The sequence below is a fragment of the Cupressus sempervirens genome, chromosome 4, assembly GCF_028749045.1.
Source record: "Cupressus sempervirens isolate cs-2001-9-10 chromosome 4, ASM2874904v1, whole genome shotgun sequence".
Lineage (NCBI taxonomy): Eukaryota > Viridiplantae > Streptophyta > Pinopsida > Cupressales > Cupressaceae > Cupressus > Cupressus sempervirens.
In genome coordinates, this window is record NC_143121.1 from 553,645,714 (window position 1) to 553,669,230 (window position 23,517).

Genomic DNA, 23,517 nt, shown 5'->3' on the forward strand with positions numbered 1-23,517 from the left:
TGATTCTAATACGTCCCTAGGGGTCCTAAGCCCCCTAGGGACATATGTCGTCATGTAATGGGTTGAAGGGTGTCATGGGTCACTTTATGACCACCTTTGACCCATAAGAATGATTCTAATATTTTTTTAGGGGTCCTAGGACCCCTAGGGACATATGTCATCATGTAATGCATTGAAGGGGGTCATGGGTCAACCTATGATCCCCTTTGACCCATAAGAACAATTCTCATATGTCCCTAGGGGTTGTAGGGACATATGTCGTCATGTAATGGGTCAAAGGGGGTCATAGGTAAACTTATGACTCCCTTTGACCCATATGAACAATTCTAATATGTTCCTAGCAATCCTAAGATCTTTAGGGACATATGTCATCATTTAATGAGTCGAAGGGGATCATAGGTCAACCTATGACCCCTTCGATCTATATGAACAATTCTAATATGTCCCTAGGGGACCTAGGACCCGTAGGGACATATACCATCATGTAATGTGTCGAAGGGGGTCATAGGTTGACCTATGACCCCTTTTGACCCATAAGAATGATTTTCATATGTTCCTAGGGGTCCTGAGGACATATGTCATCATGTAATGGGTCAAAGGGGGTCATAGGTCAACCTATGACCCCTTTTGACCACTATGAACAATTCTAATATGTCCTTGGGCGTCCTAGGACCCCTAAGGACATATGTGAACATTAAATAGGTCAAAGGGGGTCATAGGTTAACCTATGACCCCCTTTGATTCATATAAACAATTCTAATATATCCCTAGGGGTCCTAAGACCCCTAGGAACATATGTCATCATTTAATGGGTCGAAGGGGTTCATAGGTCAACCTATGATCTCCTTTGATCCTTATGAACAATTCTAATATGTCCCTACGAGTCTTAGGACCCCTAGGACATATGTCATCGTTTAATGGGTCGAAGGGGGTCCTAGGTCAGCCTATGACCCCATTTGACCCATATGAATGATTGGACAAATGTCTTCATGTAATGGGTCGAAGGGTGTCATAGGTCAACCTATGACCCCTTTTGACCCATATGAACGATTTTAATATGTTTATGTCATCATGTAATGTGTCAAAAGGGGTCATAGGTCAACCTATGACCCCTTTTGACCCATAAGAATAATTCTTATATGTCCTTAGGGGTCTTAGGACCTCTAGGGACATATGTTATTATGTAATGGGTTGAAGGGGATCATAAGTCAACCTATGAGCCCCTTCGACCCATATGAATGATTCTAATATGTTCCTAAGGGTGTTAGGACCCCTAGTGACATATGTCGTCATGTAATGGGTCAAAAGGGGTCATAGGTCAACCTATGACCCCCTTTGACCCATAATAATGATTCTAATATTTCTCTATGGGTCCTAGACCCCTAGGGACATATGTCATCATTTAATGGGTTGAATGGGGTCATATCTCAACCTATGACCCCCTTTGACCCATAAGAAAGATTCTAATATGTCCTTAGGGGTCTTAGGACCCCTAGGGACATATGTCGTTTGTAATGCATCTAAGGGGGTCATAGGTCAACCTATGACCTCCTTCGACCCATAAGAACGATTCTAATATGTCACTAGGAGTCCTAGGACCCCTAGGAACATATGTTGTTATGTAATGGGTTGAAGAGACCTATGACCCCCTTTGACTCATATATATTAATAATATACATATATATTAATAACATATATATATATTATATTTAATAAAAATATTACGTTATTATATATTAATAACATACTTTTATATATATTATATTTTGTAAAAAGAATAATAATATAAATTATATTTATAGATTATAATGAGAATAACATAATATATTATAAAACATATTTATATAGTAATATAACAAAAATAATTTATAAATCATAAGCTATAAAATATTATGTTATAATATATATTACGTTATTATATATATTAATAAAAAATATATATAAGGTTATTATATTTAATAAAAATATTACGTTATTATATATAAATTAATAACATACTTATATATATATATAATATATATAGATTATGTTATTATATTTAGTAAAAATTATAATAATATAAATTATATTTATAGATTATAATGAGAATAACATAATATTATTATATATTAATATATTATATGTTATATCTTTACATTACATTATTATATATATATAATATATTATAATACATATTTACATAGTAATATAACAAAAATAATTTATAAATCATAAGCTATAAGTCTTAAATCTGGTTTTCCCTCCAAAATGGGTTGGGATTTCAAAATTTTCACCAAAATTCACCTAGCCATATCGGATATCCGATTTCAAATTCGATATCCGATTAGGCTTGGTATTTACCAAGCCTACTCGGTCAACCCAAAAGACGTGTTTGAAGAGGGTTTTAGTGATACTCAAACTTCAGGTAGTCGTCTGACAATGTTATTTTCATTGAAATTGAATGAAACGAAAAGAGTTTTTTAATATCGCTCTCGAGATTCCATCAATATAATTTCTGTCAAATTCTGAGATCGATAAGTATTTATTAGTTAATTATCAATGAAGATTATTGTAAAGTGCTGATTGACATACTGATTGAAAAACAACTCTAATTTTCAAACGGTATAACATTTTTTAAATCTAAAAGATGTGTCACATTCTATGCTTCGCCTAGTATAAGAAAAAAAAAATTAAATTTGGTAAAAAATTTTATTAGTTAAGGTGGTCAGACACGGGACTTTTTTTTTTCAAAATTTTTTTGGTATAAAATTCATATTTAATTATTGATTTGGAATAAAAATACCAAAAAATATGCCTCACATCGGAGCATGAGTCTACTTTTCATATCTATAATTATATTAAAAAAATATTATCATTTGATTTTGATTAAGGTGGTTAGACATACACCTACTTTTTATTTTTGCCCTAAAATTTTTGTAGTACTGCATTAAAATTTAAACTTTTGACCAATCAATTATTTTTTTCTCCTGATAAGGCCTAGTAGTTTAGAAACTAAATTCAATTTCCTACAGATTATTTTCTTACAACTTTTTGATATAAAGTCCATAACCACTTTAAAATTATGTGTCAAGTTGACATAACCCTGATTTTCTGATTTTTCACTGCCACTTAAGGCCATAGTTTGGTACACCATGATCCTGCACATACCCATATATTTTCCTATACCAAAAAGTCAATCCATCTCTTTATATTCATGATCATTAATCCCTCTCTTTTACCTTTTTGTCCATTTTTTTAGTGGTATCAAATTTTTCTACAACTTGATCAAATTTCTTCTTTAATCAGTATTAAGTACATCCATTTTCCTAATCCTTTCTCCTCTTTGCATATTTTGCTTGACTTTTCCTACAAACTTCCTTAAAATCAAGTCACTATTTGGTGAGCCTAAACCCTAGTTCCCAGCTACTCAATGTTACATAGACCACTATAGATTTACTAACCAATAAAAGCTTATTGTGTAAGATAATTCTTTTAATAACAAAGTCATTCTTAATATTGATAGTAATATTTTACTATGCTCATATAATCACATTTTTGGAATAATCATAATATTATACATCTTACATATATCAAACCACCCAAAGTAGTGAAAAAGTGTCTTTTGATTTGATTCGACTTAGTAATGTCCATTTCCAAGGAATGATATCCTTATGGGTGCCTTTGTAAAAATACACAGAATGACCGACCAAAATGCATACACATTCAACCATCCTTTATGCCTAGTGAAGGGGCATTTATCCATACACAAGAAAGCTCCATCCAATTTTACATAGATTGACAACTTAAATATTTTTATTATTATAGCTAGATAGATTAGGAATCTACCTTCAATTCTTAGATAATTTCATGCAAGGACCATAGTCATGTTAATGATCTATATTATTGTTGATAAGATTATCCTTGTCCTTAGTCTTATGAAACACAATAGCACTTTGAAAGACTTTTCAATTCAACCAAGATGTCCAAGTGAATGCCAAAATTCTAAAGGGTATTTGCATTTATTCCTATAAAAATGAAAAATAAAGAGAGAAATCTAATGGAGACTAATAATGAAAGCATATAAGTGTACTTCTAAAATTATTGTGCTTAAACATAAAATAGGAGATAAATAATTGGAAGAGTTAATAGAAAAAATTGTAGTAATGTTATGTTTCTTTTATTATTCCCTATTAAATTAAGGCTAATAAATTAAGGCATTAAAAAGGTTGGAGTCAACATCGATAAATTAAATCAATTCAATATTTATGCACAAATTTGATAATAAATAATTAAAAGAATATATTAGAAATCAAGGTAGGTATGAAGATAACTTAATGATCGCGATAGAAAAGAAGGAAGGCAAAATAAAATTGACGCAAACTTAAGACCAAGAAAAAAGATATGGAAAGGGCTAGAAATTCAAGAAGCATTAAGAGAGTATATCAAGAGGTATGCAACTAATATAAAATAGTAGTTTGGGATAGGTAGATCCTCAATGTACATAACATTTATGAATATTAAATAAATAAAATGATTTCTACCATTAATTATTAATATTAAAAAAATTAAAAAATTAAAAGATATATAACAACAATGTAAATAGAGAAGTTTGACTTTATTGATAGGTATGCTATAAATATGGTGTCTACAAAGAAGAAGAATTAAACAATAGAGGAAGTTAGGAGTTCTTAATTAGTGAAGAGGAAATAGTCATAAGCAATAGAATTAAAGAAGTCATCAAATTTTAGAATTTTCCAAACAAAATTAGAGATGATAGATCAAAATGATTTCTAAATTGGAAAAAAGAAGATAAAGAAAAATAAACATAGTTCCATTAATAATGATATATTCTCAAGTGACACATTCTCCAAACTAAGAGATATCCTCTAAACCTTATGAACAAAGTCTCCTCCATTGTCTGAAAATGATAAATCTTTGAAGAGTTCATGTGAATTAGTAAATAAGAGAAAGCGAGGCAAAATAGATTAGAAAAGAGAATAATCTCCAGTGAGGCAAAATTTATGTAATAAAAAAACCTTTTAAAAAATCCCATTTTCACATCATAGGAGATGACTAGCTTTACAAGCACTAATTTCATTTATTTATTTACATTTATCAAAAATCTCAAGTTTGTTCGTATCCTGCAATCATGACCCTCTGTAAGACGATATTTCTTTGTGTTACATTGTCAAATAGTTTGCACGTCTCTCCATGTATACCTGAGCGGTTGCAACAACACCAGTTAACAAAATACTTGTCTTTGATGTTTTAAGGATATTCATAAATGTTCCAAATCTCCCATACAACATTAGTTGTGAGGGCTCTGGCAAAGGTTGTAGAGTTTGCATTTACAACTACAGATTGGATTTTATTGAACAAATCTGAAGACTTTGAAAGAAACATGTTTTTTTGAAATATCCTACAAGTAGAGAATTCTGTAAACTCATATTCTTGTGTGGGGCATATTTCTCCCTACTTCCGCACTCTGCTATGAGGACAGTTACAAGGATATTTACATTTGAAAGTTTGAGTATGCTGCCAAAGATTGAGGAATCTCGATTAACACCTCCAAATCAAAATTTCTAGAAAGTTCTCAAATGCTTTTCACCAAATCCTCTTACTAGTTATCCTACGACCAAGGCCTTCCTTGGAAAAAAAATTCTATGAAGCACTCCATCAAAATACTTCGTATCACCTTCCACATTTTGCAAATAGAAAACTTCTCTGCAACAGGCCATTCTTTCTCCTCTGCAAATCATGCTTTCACAATAGAAGGAAATAGAGATGAGAGCCAGTGAGGGAGAACATGTGACAAAATTATGTTTTGCAGGGCAATAACTTAACCCATGAGCAGACAGGTGGGAACAAGAGGTGAGTTCAAAATTTGAATTTGTGCTCATCTACCTAACAACTCCCTTAATGGAAAACTTGAAGATGGAGATGACCCACATTTGGGCCCACACCAGCCACCTAAGCAGTCAAAGCTTAGTGTGTGATGGTTAAGCCACGCCTGGAATGAAAAGTATGCTTCCATTTCGAACAATCATGTCACATGATGTTTTTGGTTTAGAATACTCATCATCATATTGTCAAAAATTTCAACATTTTGGCTAGTTCTGGCTCATGCCAATTGTCTTAGCTTTAACCTTAAAAATCTCCTCCACAGTTTTTAGAAGTAATAGATTAAAGGTTCCTCTACTAAGATCAAAGGTTCCTCTACCGAGATCAAAGATCAAAATATTGTTCTCTCCAATAGAAGGAGCCTCAAGCAATGGCTGCAATGATCAACTCATTAATAAATTTCATCACATTCAGCCTCAAAATTAGTCATACATTGTGGCTTACCACTATAAGTCATTATAGTAGGCTGGAACAACAATAACAACATATTCAATAGTTTGCCCCAAATTAGCCTCAACAATCTCATTCATCTTGAGGAGCACTATGGAAGAAATCTCCTCTACAACAAGATGCTTCTTCTCACCTTTAAACTGACTTCGATCATTGGCTTCTTACCAGGGCCTACAAATCTTGAAAGGACACATCTCTGTATCACTCTACACCGATGGATCAGAAAATCACCTAGTTGATGAGCTGCTTGTTGGTACTGTATTCCCAATTCATTCTTAGTATGTAATTGATGCATCTAGTAAAGAAACAAATCGAAAGAAATCATGAACACATGGCAGTATGTAAATGATCCACTATTATTTTTTATTTCTTTAAATTCTATTTTCACCTCACATTACAAATAGGTAAATCCCAGTCAATTTTTTTGAAAAGTGCTTATTGTTTACATTGAAGATTGCTACCACTGTAGAAAGTCTCTCGACTTAATTATTAAATATTTTAAATTTTGATATTTTTCACATTTTTTACATAGGTTTACAAAATTTGAATATACAAGTCATGTAGAAATAAGCTATATATAGATTAATTTATTATATATTACAAGACTTAACAAACATTGAACTTTATGATGCATGAAGAGCTAATTACTAGCAATTATACTTTAGTGTGCACTAGGTATGTAGAAGAGGTATGGAAGGTTAATTGGAGAAATATTTACTTACTTTCTTGCATAACTTTATGTTGTACATGTGCTTCATTTGGTTTCCCTTGTAGCATCAAATCAAATAGGCATCCATTAATAAGGATCCAAACATGATCCATATAAAAATTTATGAATAAAAAGATACTTAGACTTCAATACCAAGTACGATGGAGAAATAGTAATAGAAAGAGGCTCATAAATTGCATGTTATTAAATTTTTATAGTAAAATGTATATTATTAAGTTTTTCTTATAACTCGCCTATTAGTATAAATTTACATTATCATGTATATTAATATTTTTTCTTATAACATGCATGTTATTTGAAATTCATAATATTGTGTATGTTAATAAGTTTTTCTTGTAACTTGCATCTTTTATCTCTTGAGCTGGTACACATACTACATACTACTCTATCAAGATAAAATTTTTGGGTTCAAATGGATGTTGATCAAATGTTATCATGCCTTTTGTGCTTTGTAGCATGAAGACATGTCACCAATCGATATTGCCCCAAGCCTACACTATATAAATTATTAACATATATGTGCTAGTGTAAATTATATTTTTAATATTTTAAAATTTACTAGTATTGTGTACATAATATAATAGCTTTATTTATATATGCTATGATATATTATGTTTTCTCTTCTATTTTCTTGTACAGATTGGTTTGTATTAGTATCTCATATATGTACCATTAATATATGAACTCTACTTATTATTATAGATCACATTCTATACAATAGATATTATTTATATTATTAATAAGATATTATTAAAAAATAATTAAGTTATTTGTATTAATTTTTTTAATAATATAAGATTATAAGAATCACAATGTATAAAATGAAGTTTATAAAGTCTTTTTTAATAATAGTTTGTCCTTCCTCTAGACTATTGTGTAGATGAATAATATAATTAGTAGAAAATGACAACTTATATTCAAGTGGAATTATAGACCTGGATATAGAAGCCCTTATAGATTCTCATATTTTATTCAAAAAATGTGAATGAATGGCGAGATCAAATTGTAACAAATATTTGCATGTGCTTTTGCATACTTAGATCAATTTTAGGTTATAATGTATGAGTTAATTGCATGGAAATTTGTAGTGGTTCAAAGTCTAAATGTAAGTTTGTTGATTGGAGTTGCATTTTCTATGCATTTTCTTTGTAAACCCTGAATTATTTCTAATTCTATTAAATTCACCAATTATTTATTTTTAGTATGAATTTCCCTCCTAGACTATATATTTTGGCTTCTATAAAGTATAGTTTATAAGTTATCATGAAGAAATAATTTTTTGGAGAAAAATGTGGGTAGGTTTTAATTTGTAGAAATAAATAGTCAACACAAGATTTAATGTACGCCATTTCTCCCACTTACGATGTAATTAGCAGGTAGTGAAGTCAATAATCACAATTGTGCACAAGCAAAATGATTAACAAACATCTAAAGGAACCAAACACAAGTAAATATTATTGCATGGATTAATGGGATACTTGTTTATTATTTGCACAATCTAGAGCTTTCACTTGCAAAACATTATAAATTTTTTTTCTTATTAATCATGGATTGAAATGGGAAAATAAAACCATGGCCAATAGAATTTGGGATAAGCCTTTCATCTATAACAGAATCAACTACTTTTCTTTGATAATGTATGACCCTTTTTCAAAATCAAATTTAATAAATAAATATCATATATATATATATATATATATATATATAATTCCAAATAAAAAGAAAAATATATAACTATGACATGGAGCAACTAACCATTGTTAATGACATCCAAAACTATAGATTAATACTATAAGGTAGTGCTCTCTTGAATGATATGGATGTATCAAGGCTACTTAACTGTAATTAGGCTATCAACAAATTAAGAGGCAATGTCTAAACAAAAAATAAGCATTATATGTTGAGAACATGATTCAGAGTTTTAGGAATGATGACTAATTACAACCCCTCAACATGGAAAACTATACATGGGATATGAAATCTATTCATCCTGGCATCATTGAAAATATTATTAGGAGATGAGACATTTGATTTTGTTGCCTAAAGTGCATGCCTGGCCTCCCTGGCTACCATGAAGGGTTATAATGTATGAGTCAATTGCATGTACTTTTGCATACTTAGGTCAATTTTAGGTTATAATGTACGAGTCAATTGCATGACAATTTGTAGTGGTTCAAAGCCTAACATAAGTTTGTTGATTGGAGTTGCATTTTCTATGCATTTTCTTTGTAAACCTTGAATCACTTCTCATTCTATTAAATTCACCAAATATTATTTTGTAGTATGAATTTTCCTCCTAGGCTATATATTTTGGCTTATATAGAGTATAGTTTATAAGTTTTCATGTAGAAATATGTTTTTGGAGAAAAATGTGGGTAGGTTTTAATATGTAGAAATAAATAGTCAACACAAGATTTAATGTAACCCATTTCTCCCACTTACGATGTAATTAGCAGGTAGTGAAGTCAACAATCACAATTGTGCACAAGCAAAATGATTAACAAACATCTGAAGGAACTAGACACAAGAGTAAAGATTATTGCAAGGATTAATGGGGTACTTGTTTATTATTTACACAATCTAGATTTTTCACTTGCAAAACATTGTAGAATTTTTTCTTATTAATTATGTATTGAAATGGGAAAATTGGGATAAACCTTGCATCTATAATAGAATCAACTATTTTTCTTTGATAACATATGACCCTTTTTCAATATCAAATTTAATAAATAAACAACTATATATATATCCAAATAAAAAGAAAACTATATAACTATGACATGGAGCAACTAACCATTATCAAAGACCAACCAAAACTATAGATTAATACTATAAGGTAGTGCTCTCTTGAATGATATGGATGTATCAAGGCTACTTAACTGTAATTAGGCTATCAACATATTAAGAGGTAATGTCTAAACAAGAGATGAGCATTATACGTTGAGAACATGATTCAGAGTTTTAGGAATGACAACTAATTACGACCCTTCAACATGAAAAACTATACGTGGGATATGAAATCTATTCATTCTGGCATCATTGAACATATTATTAGGAGACGAGACATTCGATTCCATTGCCTAAAGTGCGTGCCTGGCCTCCCTGGCTACCATAGAGAGGCGCCTCCAAAGCATGTTTCTATTCTAGCATGCTCTTACAGACGAGGTCAAGGAAAGGCCTGAGATGAATTATAATTAACACCAATGGTGAGTTGAATGAAAGGTTGTTCGGGTTGTTGATGGCCATCATGGTTCCCCTCGAAATTCTCACTGCAACAAAATTAAAGGCATTGAGGCAGGGCAGTCTCTGCAATTGCACCTGTGACAAGATGTTATGTCTTCTTGACATGTTGTGTGGATGTGTAGAAGGATGGGCTGCCATGGACACCGCTTGAGAAAAAATGTCGATTCTCCTATTAGGAGTGCTTGTTCATTCCATGTCAGAATGCTCCTCGTTTTATATTTCAGTGCAGAAGGTAGGCGATTAATGAAAATAACTGCTCAAATCAAATCATTTGTTATTCAGTTTGGTAAATCGAATTGTGATATGTTATAACAGATATCGTGCCTTTTATTTAAAAGATTTCAGTCAGATGGACCACCTGATTTTTCATGCACTCGCATTTACTGAAAGACAAGAAATCCATTAATTCAGTTCGTAGTGCAAACCATCTTAAAAACAACTAGTTGTTTAAAGAGTCGCACAGGTTTTAGATGAAATCTCCACCTATAATAGCCTATTGGCTAACCAACCCTAAAATATCCACTACACACAACACAACCATATATAAATACGCCACAGGTTGCTTAAAACCTAACATTGCATCGTTTCCCCCAAAATTCTATTAGCTACTTAATGCTTGATATTACACATTTTAACATATGGTAAAGAATTTGGTTTTAGCTTACAACCTACCTCGTTTCTTTATTATTGTCCTCACATAGCTTGAATTTTTGCACCAATCCCAACTTTGCCTTTCATTTATTTTTTGGAGTGGAAAGATGAAATGTTCCAACTTGGTGTATGAATTCACAACCCTACATATGATGGCATGAAACCATCTTCTTAATGTGTAGTTGTACCCACAAATATCTTCGTAAATTGTATTTCTTGAAGTGTTGAAGTGTTGTAACTTTGGTTCCCTTGACAAGAAGTTAGAGAACTTCTTAAATTTTAATTGGCTGCAATTTTATGTTTAAAAAAAAAAACATTGCCAATGAAGAAGGGCTGAAAACAACAAGAATAAATTCCTTTCCCTAGGTTCGCTTGGGCTTGACCTTCCATCAAACTTCTAACATACCAAGAAAGCACAAACCAACACTGCTTTAGAATCTAATCTTCCAAACATCAAAATCTTTAGTTGCATGCATGCATTTTTTTAGTTTCGTAATCATGCCAATGCTTAAAAAGTATTGCTTGATAGCTTTGTGGGTTTACAAAATTTGAGCATAGGTAAACAAAAAGTTGCTCATATTGTGTAACACCCCATTAGGGAACCCAAAAGAAATTAATCTAAAGTTTCACTAAGTTTTTCAAACAATTTTTTTTTTAAAGATAATAACAACAAGAGATAAAATATAGCAAAAGTAATAACTCAAATACATACAACTATCAAAATAGATTATATCTCTTAAGGGTCCCATAATGTTAAATCACATTTAAGTTTTATTAATACTAAAACCAATACATAACAAATTTGCATCAAAGAATATCTACAAGTACAAATCCACTTAAATAATATACAATTATATAAGATGTTACTTGCCAATAATCAAAATGCATAATAATCTATTTTACAAGTCAAAGGGTATGAAAAGCTCAAATAATATACATCATCAATAATATACAACATCTCATAAGATCTCTGATAATCAAATATAGCACAATAGAATATAACCATCCAATAGAAATACAAGATTAGAAAGAAAGGAACAATTGCATAGGTACATCCAGCAATGACATCCAACTGTCTAATCTCAATGTTATAATAAAAATGCACTACCACCCGACCTTATTCAACTTAAATGGCCCACTCCCACGGTGCTAAGGAGATAGTCTCAAGTTCCATACGAAAATCAAACCAAAAATCATAACCAACATCTAGGTCAAAGAAACACCTCAAAGAAAACTATCTCAAAGGGTACCAAGACACAAGTATCAACTAATCCCACAGGCAATAAAGCCACATACAAAATCTACTATGCATGTGGGCAAGTGTCATCGCATGAGTCAACTCTAAGGTTACCTTGGCAACCTCTCTAGACTCCAACCCCCTAGTGTCTCTATGCAGCACTAGTATCCTTTCGTATAGATAAGGTATACTAACGAAGCAAGGTCGCATCCAAGCATCCTCTCTACTCCCATCCTATCTTGTACTAGCACTTGAGGCATGGGCGAGAAAAAATAATTATTCTTTTTAATTCATTTTACTCTCATTTAATAAAATGTTATCACTTATTAAAACATCTTACAATAGGTTGCCCAGGGGGCCTCTTTGGGGCTCTGGCCTCCATTGTAAGCCACTTTCCAACATACACATAGACTACTTACCCTAAGCTCATGAAAAGTACAAATCATAGAATCACAACTTTTACCTCAGTCCTTTACAAGTGACTAGAAAACACCTATAGATAAAACATAGTATTCACCTCAGACCTTTACAAGAAACTAGAAAGCACCTAAAAATCAATCACTATAATCACCTCAGTCCTATACGAGAAACTGGAAAGCATCAAAAGACAACTGATCAAAATTTCAAGGTTACACCAAGAACATCACAATAATCACCTTAGTTCTATACAAGAAATTGAAAAACATCAAAAGACAATTGATTGAAATCTCATCATAAAAACAAGTGACACATCACCATGGTCGGGCATAAAAGATTGTGAGGTCAAAATATAACCATAATATCATCACAAAACAAAACCCCCAAGCCTCTAGTAAACATCCTGACTGGTCAAAGTACTAAGTCAAAAACCTGAACCCCAACATGAAATACAACATACATCACATCAGAATTTTAACAATTATTTTCATAGTTTGTTAAGTTCTCAAAACACAAAGATTTAATATACAACCAGGGTTTCAGTTTTCACTCTTCCAAAAGTAATCAAAACTACTAAGGCTTTCGAATTACCAAAAGATGTAATAAAATTCTCCTAGTAACAAAAATTATTTCCTTATAATTGTATCTATTTTTCTCTTTTAAACAAAATAGCACAACTTGCTACTAACTTGTAAAACTAATTCTTTTGCTAGATATTATTAAAATTAAACAATACTTATTATTTAAAGTAATAACTATCAAATTATTTAAAAAAATACTAATTTATTAATAATCATAATTATTAATTAATAATATAATAAAAATTATTTACAACTTTTTTGTTTTCATAAGTAATTGGCCAAAGCATAGATTGTTTCTTATTTATTATTATTGTCAAGATTAATTATTATTTATTCGCAACCTAGCCGATAATCAGATCGAAACAATATATGTGTGATTCGAACCCAAGACCTCTCTAATAAGAAGCTCACAATTTAACGATGTGTTGTAGGCTCTTGCCTAAAACTATTTACAATTATTAATAATATTCACTATGAATTAAATTAATTTATAGTAATTTAAAAAATATATTAAAAAATTTAAAAATTTAAAATACTTTAAAAAAAAACCAACCTGCATTCATATATAATAAGAAATGCCCAAACTATGGTGTGGTCATCGTGTAACCCTAGGTTTGTGTGTGGCTTGATTGTGCTAGCAACCTCAGTTGCCATAGCAATCAAGGAGTACATGACAGCCTTGGTTGTTATCACAGTCAATTACGACAAGTACAAGGGAAGGGGGGTTGAGGGGTGGTGGCCTCCACCCACCCAATTTTTATTTTTTTATTTTTTTTATTTAAACAAAATCCCAATCTGAAATCTTGGAAAATGTAGCACGAGTTCATTTTTTTTGGTATAAACAAATTACTATTTCAATATATAAAATTATAATAGTAAATTTATTTACTGCGTAATTTTATATAATGTATATATTTTTAAAACAAAAATCCAGCATTGATCTAATAGGAAAGATTAACACAACCAATTGAGTTTGTAAAATTAAATCTTGATTTTATTTATTAAACCCTCATGTCTCGATTTTAACAATCCAATTACAAATCTCTAAAAATTTACCAAATAAGGGTTTCCAATCTTTAATTTGTTTACATATGTTTTCAAAAAGAAGAATAATAATTTCAAAGGTTTCAACCCAATTAAATATTGAATATAGATCAACAATCATGGAGAAGACAAATATTTTGAATGAAAGAAACTATTGCGCAAAACTCACATCCTACCTAGATCTGATGCTAAAAAATCGAATGCACGAAGCTCACAAGAAAAATCCTTTTTTTTTTAGAAAACCCTCTTCTTGGAAATTGGTTCCTCCAAACCTTGTTTATCGAAAAATGAGCTCTAATTCCTTAATAAAGAGCTCTCTCCAATTAGGGTTTCGGTTGTGCAATCACGCGACACCTTTTTCTGAATTATTTTGTTATATTTTAATTTTCATGTACAATTTTTTTCATTTTAATTAAAATAAACTTTATTAAATTAATTCGTTCTCTCTCTTATTAATCACAAGACATATTTAATAAAATATTTATTAATTTAACTAATAATCATATTCAATGTTTATTATAAAAGTGAAACTCCTAAATAATTTTTTTTTAAATTAAATAAATATAATTACGCCAAAATTAGAACTTTAATTAAATCTTTAAATTTAATTATTTTATTAAATTAATTCCTAAATTAATTATATATAATTAAATATTGATTTTTCTTTATAGATTTTCATTAAATTAAATCATTAAATATTCCTTTATGTGATTTAATTATAACTAAAAATTGCAATATACCCACAAAACTAAATACACAAACTCATTATAAAGTATAGAATACTAGAAAAAACTCAAGGGTCAAAATCATGAATTAATGTCACTAGACAAATTTGGAAGGATAAAATTTAGATATTGTCCTACTTTCTAGGACAATTGGCTTAGGGTTTAGGATTTGGACTCAAGAATTATCTCCCCTCTTTTACCATTGAGATATTGCAATAAGGCACACTCATCCTGGCAATTTAAGGGAGTTGATGCCCAGTACCTGCAATCTACATAAAATTCAAGCATGTACATACACATATAATCTAAACTAAACAGGCAATGGTAGGAAGTGGTGCATTGTGTAGATCATGACTAGCAGGTGACTACGACTCCCTCCCTCAATCACATCAAAAATGTTGAACATAAAGTAAAACATACAAGTACACCATACACGTGCAAATATGGGGTAAGTAACCATTGAACTCCATATAAATAACCCATCTATCTGTCATCGTAAGATAACTAAAATCATTGTATGCTAGCATCATCATCGAAAGAGTAATCATGAATACATGAAACAATTGAGTAACAAGTAACTCATCAAATATATCAACTGAGTATGAAATAACATCTAATCAAATATGCTAACCAAGTACCACTAATTATAAAACATAATCATAAAATTGGCCTAAAAGAATCCAACAAACCAACATGAAAAGTAAACTAGAGGTAAGCATTACATCCACCCCCTAGACTTAGGCTTACTCATGGAAGCCTACAAGAAAGATAAACTTGAGCACTCATTGGCAAGTCCCATTGGACCCTTTCCCCCTATAGGAGGATAAGACTCCATTGAAAACACCCTCTACAATGTACCCATATCTCAAATGGTGGGTTCTAAAGTTGTTGATCTTTGATCTAAGAACTGTGATTTCCACTGAGGATAATGGGATGACTTGTGTCTGTGTTGTTCGCATGAAAAAAATTCTCCATCAAAAATCCTCTTCACTCTATGTACATTAGACTACTAAAAAACTATCCCCACTAGAAAAAGAATGAGTACTCTATGATGGCTAGTCATACTGGTTATGCTTATTGCACTAAGAGTACTAAGAATCCCTAGAGTGTGAACCACTACCACCACTCTATGATAAAGGATAGGATCCTCCCTGATGTTGTTGTTGATTTCCTCTAGAAGAGGCAAGATTTCTATTACTACTTGTTCCCTAGTTACCTTTGGACCTTGATGTTGTAGGTGCTCCCACAAAACCACCATGTCCTAAAGCAATGCTCTTCTATACAAGGATAGCTTGATGTACCACATCCTTGATGGTTTTATATTGGAAAATTTTTAAACCCCCAATAAGATAGTTTTTCAGACATCGAATGAAGTGTTGAACCATCAATGGTGAACTCTCACTGGTCTTGGTATAAGGCATGAACTCATAGAATTTTTGTTCATACTCTACCACGGTCATATTATATTGTCTCAAATCATGGAACTCATCAGTCCTCTATTGGTGTCATTCCTTTGGTAGGAAGTGTTCATGAAAGTGTTAGTGTAGTTTTTTATTTTTCCTATTTTGCTAGGTTTTTCCTACATCTTTTAATAATCTCGCTTAGGTTAATAAAGAATGTCTTATTAAGTTAATGGTTGTGAGGTGTCACCTTCCTACATGTGAGCATCCATTAGCTATCTTGGGAAGATACTTTGCTATCTTTAGTCCGATAGATGGTTTCTCCTCATTGGTTGGTGTTGTCACCTCCTCCCTCTTCCTAGCCTATATAAGCATGCTACCTGGCTTGTATTTGCACCTCTTGTTTTTGCATCCTCTTAATGCTATTTTGCTTCCAGCATTTGCATTACTCTCTTGGAGACTAACTCTATGATGCTATTTTGATTTTGTATCATTTGCATTCATAGTTTAGATATTTACTCTTTGCACTAGTTTTCTGGGTTATTAATCTTTTCAGATTCTAACATGGTATCAAAGCTTTTCTATGTGCAAGAGTAGATTTTAGTTTCTTTATTTGAGAGATTCGGGGGGGGGGGAAATAAACTTTACTGTAGTTTTTTGAAAAACAAAGTATGCTCTTCTCTTGCATCTTTGGATGATCCTGAGAATCAGAAAAGTTTTGACAAAAATAGTTTTTCTCTGGGGTTTCAATCTCAAATCTGACAACCAACTTGCATATTTGGAGTTTTCAATCAGTTTTGCAGGTTCCAGCATGCCATTGATGGACTTAAGAAGCTGATCCAGCATTTGCATGTCATATTTTGGTTGCTGGGGTCATTTTTTGATTTTTGGAGCCATTTTTTACTGTTAAAGGCGTTTGATTTACACTACAGCAATATCTTCTGTACATCAGCAAGAAAAATGTTTTTTGGGTTTTGTTTGCAGCCCCGAAAAACCATCTGGATATCTTTTAGATTTTGCATGCAAGCTGTATATTTTTCAGAATTGAGCATGCAAAGCTACAGCCATACCCCTCTCCGTTGGCAGTCGCAGATTTGAATGCAGTTTTCAAATGTCTTGTTCTTGCTCATACGGACTCCAATTTTGATGATTCTTATTATGAACTTGGCTATTTTTTTGTGCTCTATACACTAGTGGAGTTGTTTTTTGATTTTCATGCATGAATTCTTCAGAAATTGCAGATTCTTAGCCGTGACTATGCACAATTCTCATTTTGGAAACTTCAAAGAATCATAACTTTCTCATACGACCTCGTATCGAGGCGATTCATTTTTTGAAAGTGCATGATTTTTTGAGTAGATCGCAGTGGTGCTATTTGTTTCCTTAATTATTGTGCCCAAGTTTCACTTTTAGCATATGCTCTTCATGAGGGTTTGTAATGCATTGAAATCAAGACCACTAAGTATCTCTTTCTAGTGGTAGTTGTAAATGCACTAAAATAAAGTGCCAAATCATATTTCTTGGGGGGGGGGGGGGGGGGGTGTTCTTTGATTGAGTAAAAAGGGGGGGAGCATTGTCGTGGCTGGGTTCTTTTTTTTAGCATTTCTTTGCATTTCTTCATCATGGATCAAACAAATATGCCCATCCTAACTCCATACAATTACTTTGAGTGGAAATCACGCATGATAATTCACTTAAGGAAAGCTGGATTAAATAGGATAACTATGGGACTTGAAACTAAACCTGCTAAAGATGAAGACAAGCCTAAGTGGTTTAACAAATGTGATGAGGCATATGGTACATTGTGTTTGTCTGTTTCTCCTGACTTGCAATTTCACATTGAGTCTTTGGATACACCAAATGAAGTATGGACAAAGCTAGAAACATTATTTGGCACACAAGATTCAACAAGGGGTCATATGTTGGGAAATGAATTAATTAGTTTGAGTCCAAGAAATTTTAACACAATCCAAGATTTCTTCACCAAATTGAAATCACTAAGGCTACAGTTAAAACAATGTGGAATTGAAAAGAAAGATGAACAACTGATTCTCAGTATTCTCTCTAAGCTAAGTTCAGAATATTTTGTGTTTGTCTCTACCTTCTATGCTACTAAGGGTGCACTTGGTACTCAATTCACCATGCCATCTCTAGATGATTTTGCTATCAATCTCACTCGAGAACAGGAAAAGCTAATCCAGATGGGCACTCTTAAGTCCTCTAAGTCACATGCCTTAGCAACCAACCAAGGCACAAAAGAACAAAAAGGACAAAGTAGTAACAACAATAGTAAGGATGAGAAACAAAATAATAGTGAGGAAAAGAAGGATCAGATACCAATTGCTTCAAAAGAAACTATTGATACCTCATCCTCTAAGGGCGATAAGCCTAAGAAAGAAAAGGTTAAATGTGCCTATTGTAAAAGACCCAGTCATGATGAACATAAATGTTTGAAGAAACAAATTGATCACTTGACATACATCCTTGAGAAGAATAATATTAGTGTTCCTGAGTCTATCAAACAAAGTTCTAATGAAGAGTCTAACAAGGCAAAAGAAAACAACAAGGGGAAAGGAAAGGGCAAAGCTCTTGTTGCAGTTGCTTCCTCACCATCCACTTGGGTTCTTGATTTAGGTGCTTCGCACCACATGGCTTCATCTAAAGAAGAACTTACATCCTTGGAGCCATGTACTATGCCTTCTATTTTGATGGGTGATGACACTCCTATTGAGGTGTGTGGGAGAGGGTCTGTTGATGTGGGGGATGGCACATTCCATGATGTTCTTTGTGTACCCTCATTATCAACTAATCTCCTATCAATATACCAAATCACTCACACAAGTTTAGGCAAGTGGGTTGAGTTCACTCCTGATTCAGTGGAGATACGTGAGTTGCATAGTGATTCTGTAGTTGCAGTTGGGAGAGCAGATCATTAGTCACGGCTCTATCTATTTTCTCACTTTGTTCCTGATCCTTCTTCATCTGTTTTGCTCACTCATTCTAATGATGTGAGTAAATTATGGCATGAGTGGTTTGGCCATCTTAACTTCCGCTATTTGCATCAGCTCAACCAGTAGAGCATGGTCACAGGGTTGCCTTCGGTTCAATTCTCAGGAGGTGTTTGCCAAGGTTGCATTCTTAGTAAGCATCCTAAGGAAAAGTTTGACAAAAGTAAGGCATGGAGAGCTTCACAGATACTAGAGTTAGTTCACAGTGATTTGGCTGGTCCATTTCAACATCCTTCTTTCAGCAGGGCCCGATATGTTCTCACATTCATTGATAACCTTTATCGATATACATGGGTGTACTTTCTCAAACAGAAGTCAGATGTATTTGATCATTTTCAAGACTTCAAAATTTTTGTAGAAAAGCAATCTAGGAGAGCCATCAAGGTTTTGCGCATAGAAAATGGTGGTGAGTATGTCAACCATCGATTTGAAAGATTTTGCACTTCAGAGGGGATTAATTTACAACATTCAGTTCCATATAATCCTCAACGAAATGGTGTTGCAGAACAGAAGAATAGATCCTTGAAGGAAATGGAAAATTGTATGATTCACTCTAGATCTCTTGCACCACAGTATTGGGTAGAAGCCATTAACTGTGCTTGTTACATCCAAAACCGTCTTCCTCATCGAGCCTTGAAGGGAGTTACTCCTTTTGAAGCTTGGAGCGGTCGAAAACCATCAGTTAAGCACTTTCGAGTTTTTGGCTCCCCTGAATGGGCCCACATTCCTACAGAGAAATGTAAGGCCTTGGATTCGCAAAGCTGACCTTGCATATTTGTAGGTTATCCTGATGGTGTGAAGGGTTATCGGTTGCTCCACCCTACTACACATGAGTTATTCATTGAGAGGAGTGTTTAGTCTGAGGAGGGATCTTCAAGCTCACTTTCTATCACTTCTCCAACTCCTTCTACCTTGACATTAGAGTCACTTGGGATACATGACAGATCTTCTGATGAGTCAGATTCACCTTAATAGTCTTCTACCTCTACTTCTGACGCAGAAAGTGATTCAGAGAACTCACCTCCTTCCTCTCCTAGTCATCATTTAGAGGTTAATGATTCCCCTCTAGATTCTCCATCTTCTTGCCCACTTTGGGCTAGACAGACCTTGCAGTCTGCAGGTGATTGGGTTGGGGATCCATCAGACACCAGGCAAACTCGTTCACAATTTCAGGATGCTCCACATGTCTTCATTGCTACTGCCTCAGATCCACAGTCCTTTCATGAGGCTTCTAGTATTTCTGAGTGGGATACAGCTATGCAGGAAGAGTATAGCTCCTTGATGAGGAACCACACTTGGGATCTTGTCCCTCTTTCTAAAGGAAGAAAACTTGTTCGATGTAAGTGGATCTATCAAAAAAAATTTGTAGAAAATGGGTCAGTTGACAAACACAAGGCTCGCTTGGTCGCCAAAGGATTCTCCCAGGTTCCTGGGATTGACCACTCTGAGACTTTTGTGCCAGTTGCCCAAATGAATTCCATTCGAATTGTTCTTGCCATTGCTACAACTAATTGTTGGGAAGTACATCAGATGGATGTGAAGAGTGCTTTTCTTCATGGTGACCTTCATGAGGAGATCTACATGGAGCAGCCACAGGGCTTCCTTCAGGATTCTTCACTTGTGTGTCATCTTCAAAAGTCTCTCTATGGCCTCAAATAGGCTCCTCGGGCCTGGTATGCCAAGATGGACTCCTTCCTTCTATCAGTTGGGTTCACTCAGTGCCATTCTGGTCCTAATGTGTACATTTTGCAATAGGGTGATTCACTTCTATTTTTGGTTTTGTATGTTGATGACTTTTTGATCACATGAAGTTCTTCACCCACCATTAAGGCTATCAAAGTGGCCCTTTAGGATAGTTTTTTGATGACTGACTTGGGCTTGTTGCATTACTTTCTTGGGATTGAGATCCTTCAGTCTCCTTCTGGGATCACCATCACACAATCCAAGTATGCTCTAGATTTACTCTCGAGGTTTCATATGTTTGACTGTAAGCCTGCTCTGACTCCCTTCCTTTCTGGAGTCAAACTTGAGGCTCAATGTTCTTCTCCACTTGTTGATGGCACTTTGTACCACCAACTTGTTGGGAGTCTCATTTATCTGACTCATACAAGACCTGACATCTCCTATGCTGTAGGCATGGTCTCTCGATTCATGTAGGAGCCCCATGAGTTACACTGGAAAGCAGCCAAGCGGATCCTACACTACATTTAGGGTTCTCATAGTTGTGGGATTCACTACGTAGGAGGTATTGAGCTTGATTTGGTGGGCTACACAGATTTAGATTGGGCAGGTGATTCTGAGGATCGCAAGTTTACTTCAGGGTATAGCTTCTCACTTGGGTCAGGGCCTGTTTGTTGGTCGAGCAAAAAGAAGTCTACTATTGCTCTGTCTTCTACTGAGGTTGAGTATCGGGGGGCTATAAATGCCACCACTGAGGCCATTTGGATTCAACATCTTCTCACTGAGTTTGGTATCCAGATCAGATGGGCATCAGTCATATTATGTGACAACCAGAGTGCCATTCAGATCTCACGAAATCTAGTTCATCATCAACGGACCAAACACATAGAGGTCCACATGCACTACATCCTGGAGCTCATCCATGGTCATGTCATTGACCTTCGCTATTGTCTGACTTCCGAGCAAGTTGCTGATATCTTCACCAAACCCTTCACTGAAAGCAAGTTCCTTCATTTGTGAGCTTTGTTGGGGGTGCGGGATGCTTCATCTTTTGGGGGGGCCTCTTCCTCTCACTTGGAGTCCTGACTTTTTGTGGGGGGGTCTCTTTTCTCTCTCTTTTGGGAAATCTTATGTACATGGGTACCTCATCAGGCTTGACTTGCCAAGACCCATTTCTACATCCACCTAAGCTTCGCTTATGGGGGGTGTTAGTGTAGTTTTTTATTTTTCCTATTTTGCTAGGTTTTTCCTACATCTTTTAATAATCTCGCTTAGGTTAATAAAGCATGTCTTATTAGGTGAATGGTTGTGAGGTGTCACCTTCCTACATGTGAGCATCTATTAGCTATCTTAGGAAGATACTTTGCTATCTTTAGTTCGATAGATGGTTGCTCCTCATTGGTTAGTGTTGTCACCTCCTCCCTCTTCCTAGCCTATATAAGCATGCTACCTGGCTTGTATTTGCATCTCTTGTTTTTGCATCCTCTTAATTCTATTTTGCTTCCAGAATTTGCATTACTCTCTTGGAGACTAACTCTATGATGCTATTTTGATTTTGTATCATTTGCATTCATAGTTTAGATATTTACTCTTTGCACTAGTTTTCTGGGTTATTAATCTTTTCAGATTCTAACAGAAAGTTCTAAAGGAATAACTCCCATGTAACAGTGTTCATGTTCACACCTAGTTTCTTCTCTTCAATATTCCACCATGTAGCTCCAAAGAGTTTTAGGTGGGTGATGGAAAACCTCACTTTGACATTAAAGTCAAAGTCTTGCATCGTAAAACATCTATCTAATGTAATTAGCCACTGCTCTTCCACATATCACGTACCAACCCTAGTAAAAGGTTTGATCTTGGACCTCTATACGTCCTTGATCTAAACAACCTTAGCTGACCTCTCTTTGTCACCATAAAGGTCTCTCTGAGGACTCCTAGACCTTTGCCTCTCCTCATTCCATGGACGATGTGATCCCTCCTGATCAGCACCCCTAGGAAGAGGTAGGTGATCCATAATAGTCCTCATCATCTATCTCAAATTAGTCCCATCCGAGTCAACATATTCTTCTCTATGGCTCTCTTCCCTATTTTCCTCCTAAACAAGACTCTCTACATGATTTGGAGGAGGACAATCATGTCCACCTCTTCCACAACCTCTACCTCTACCTCCACTATGACCTCTAACAATTGATCTAGTCTCAAACACCATCTTCTTACAACACCAAGAAAGAACAACAAAAAATCTCACAAAGTCAACAAAGGCATCCCACCATAAGGTACAATTATAAGAAAATGTGTCCAAAATCCAACTCAAAAGTTTTTCTTTTTTTTTGATGTTTCAAGTATTCAAGTTTGAAGTTTTCAAGTGTTCAAGTTGCAATAAATACATAACACTATTTAATCAGAGAGATTAGATTTCCACAATCCATTGAAATTGTTCTTAATTGCTTATGGATTAGACTGTGTTAAAT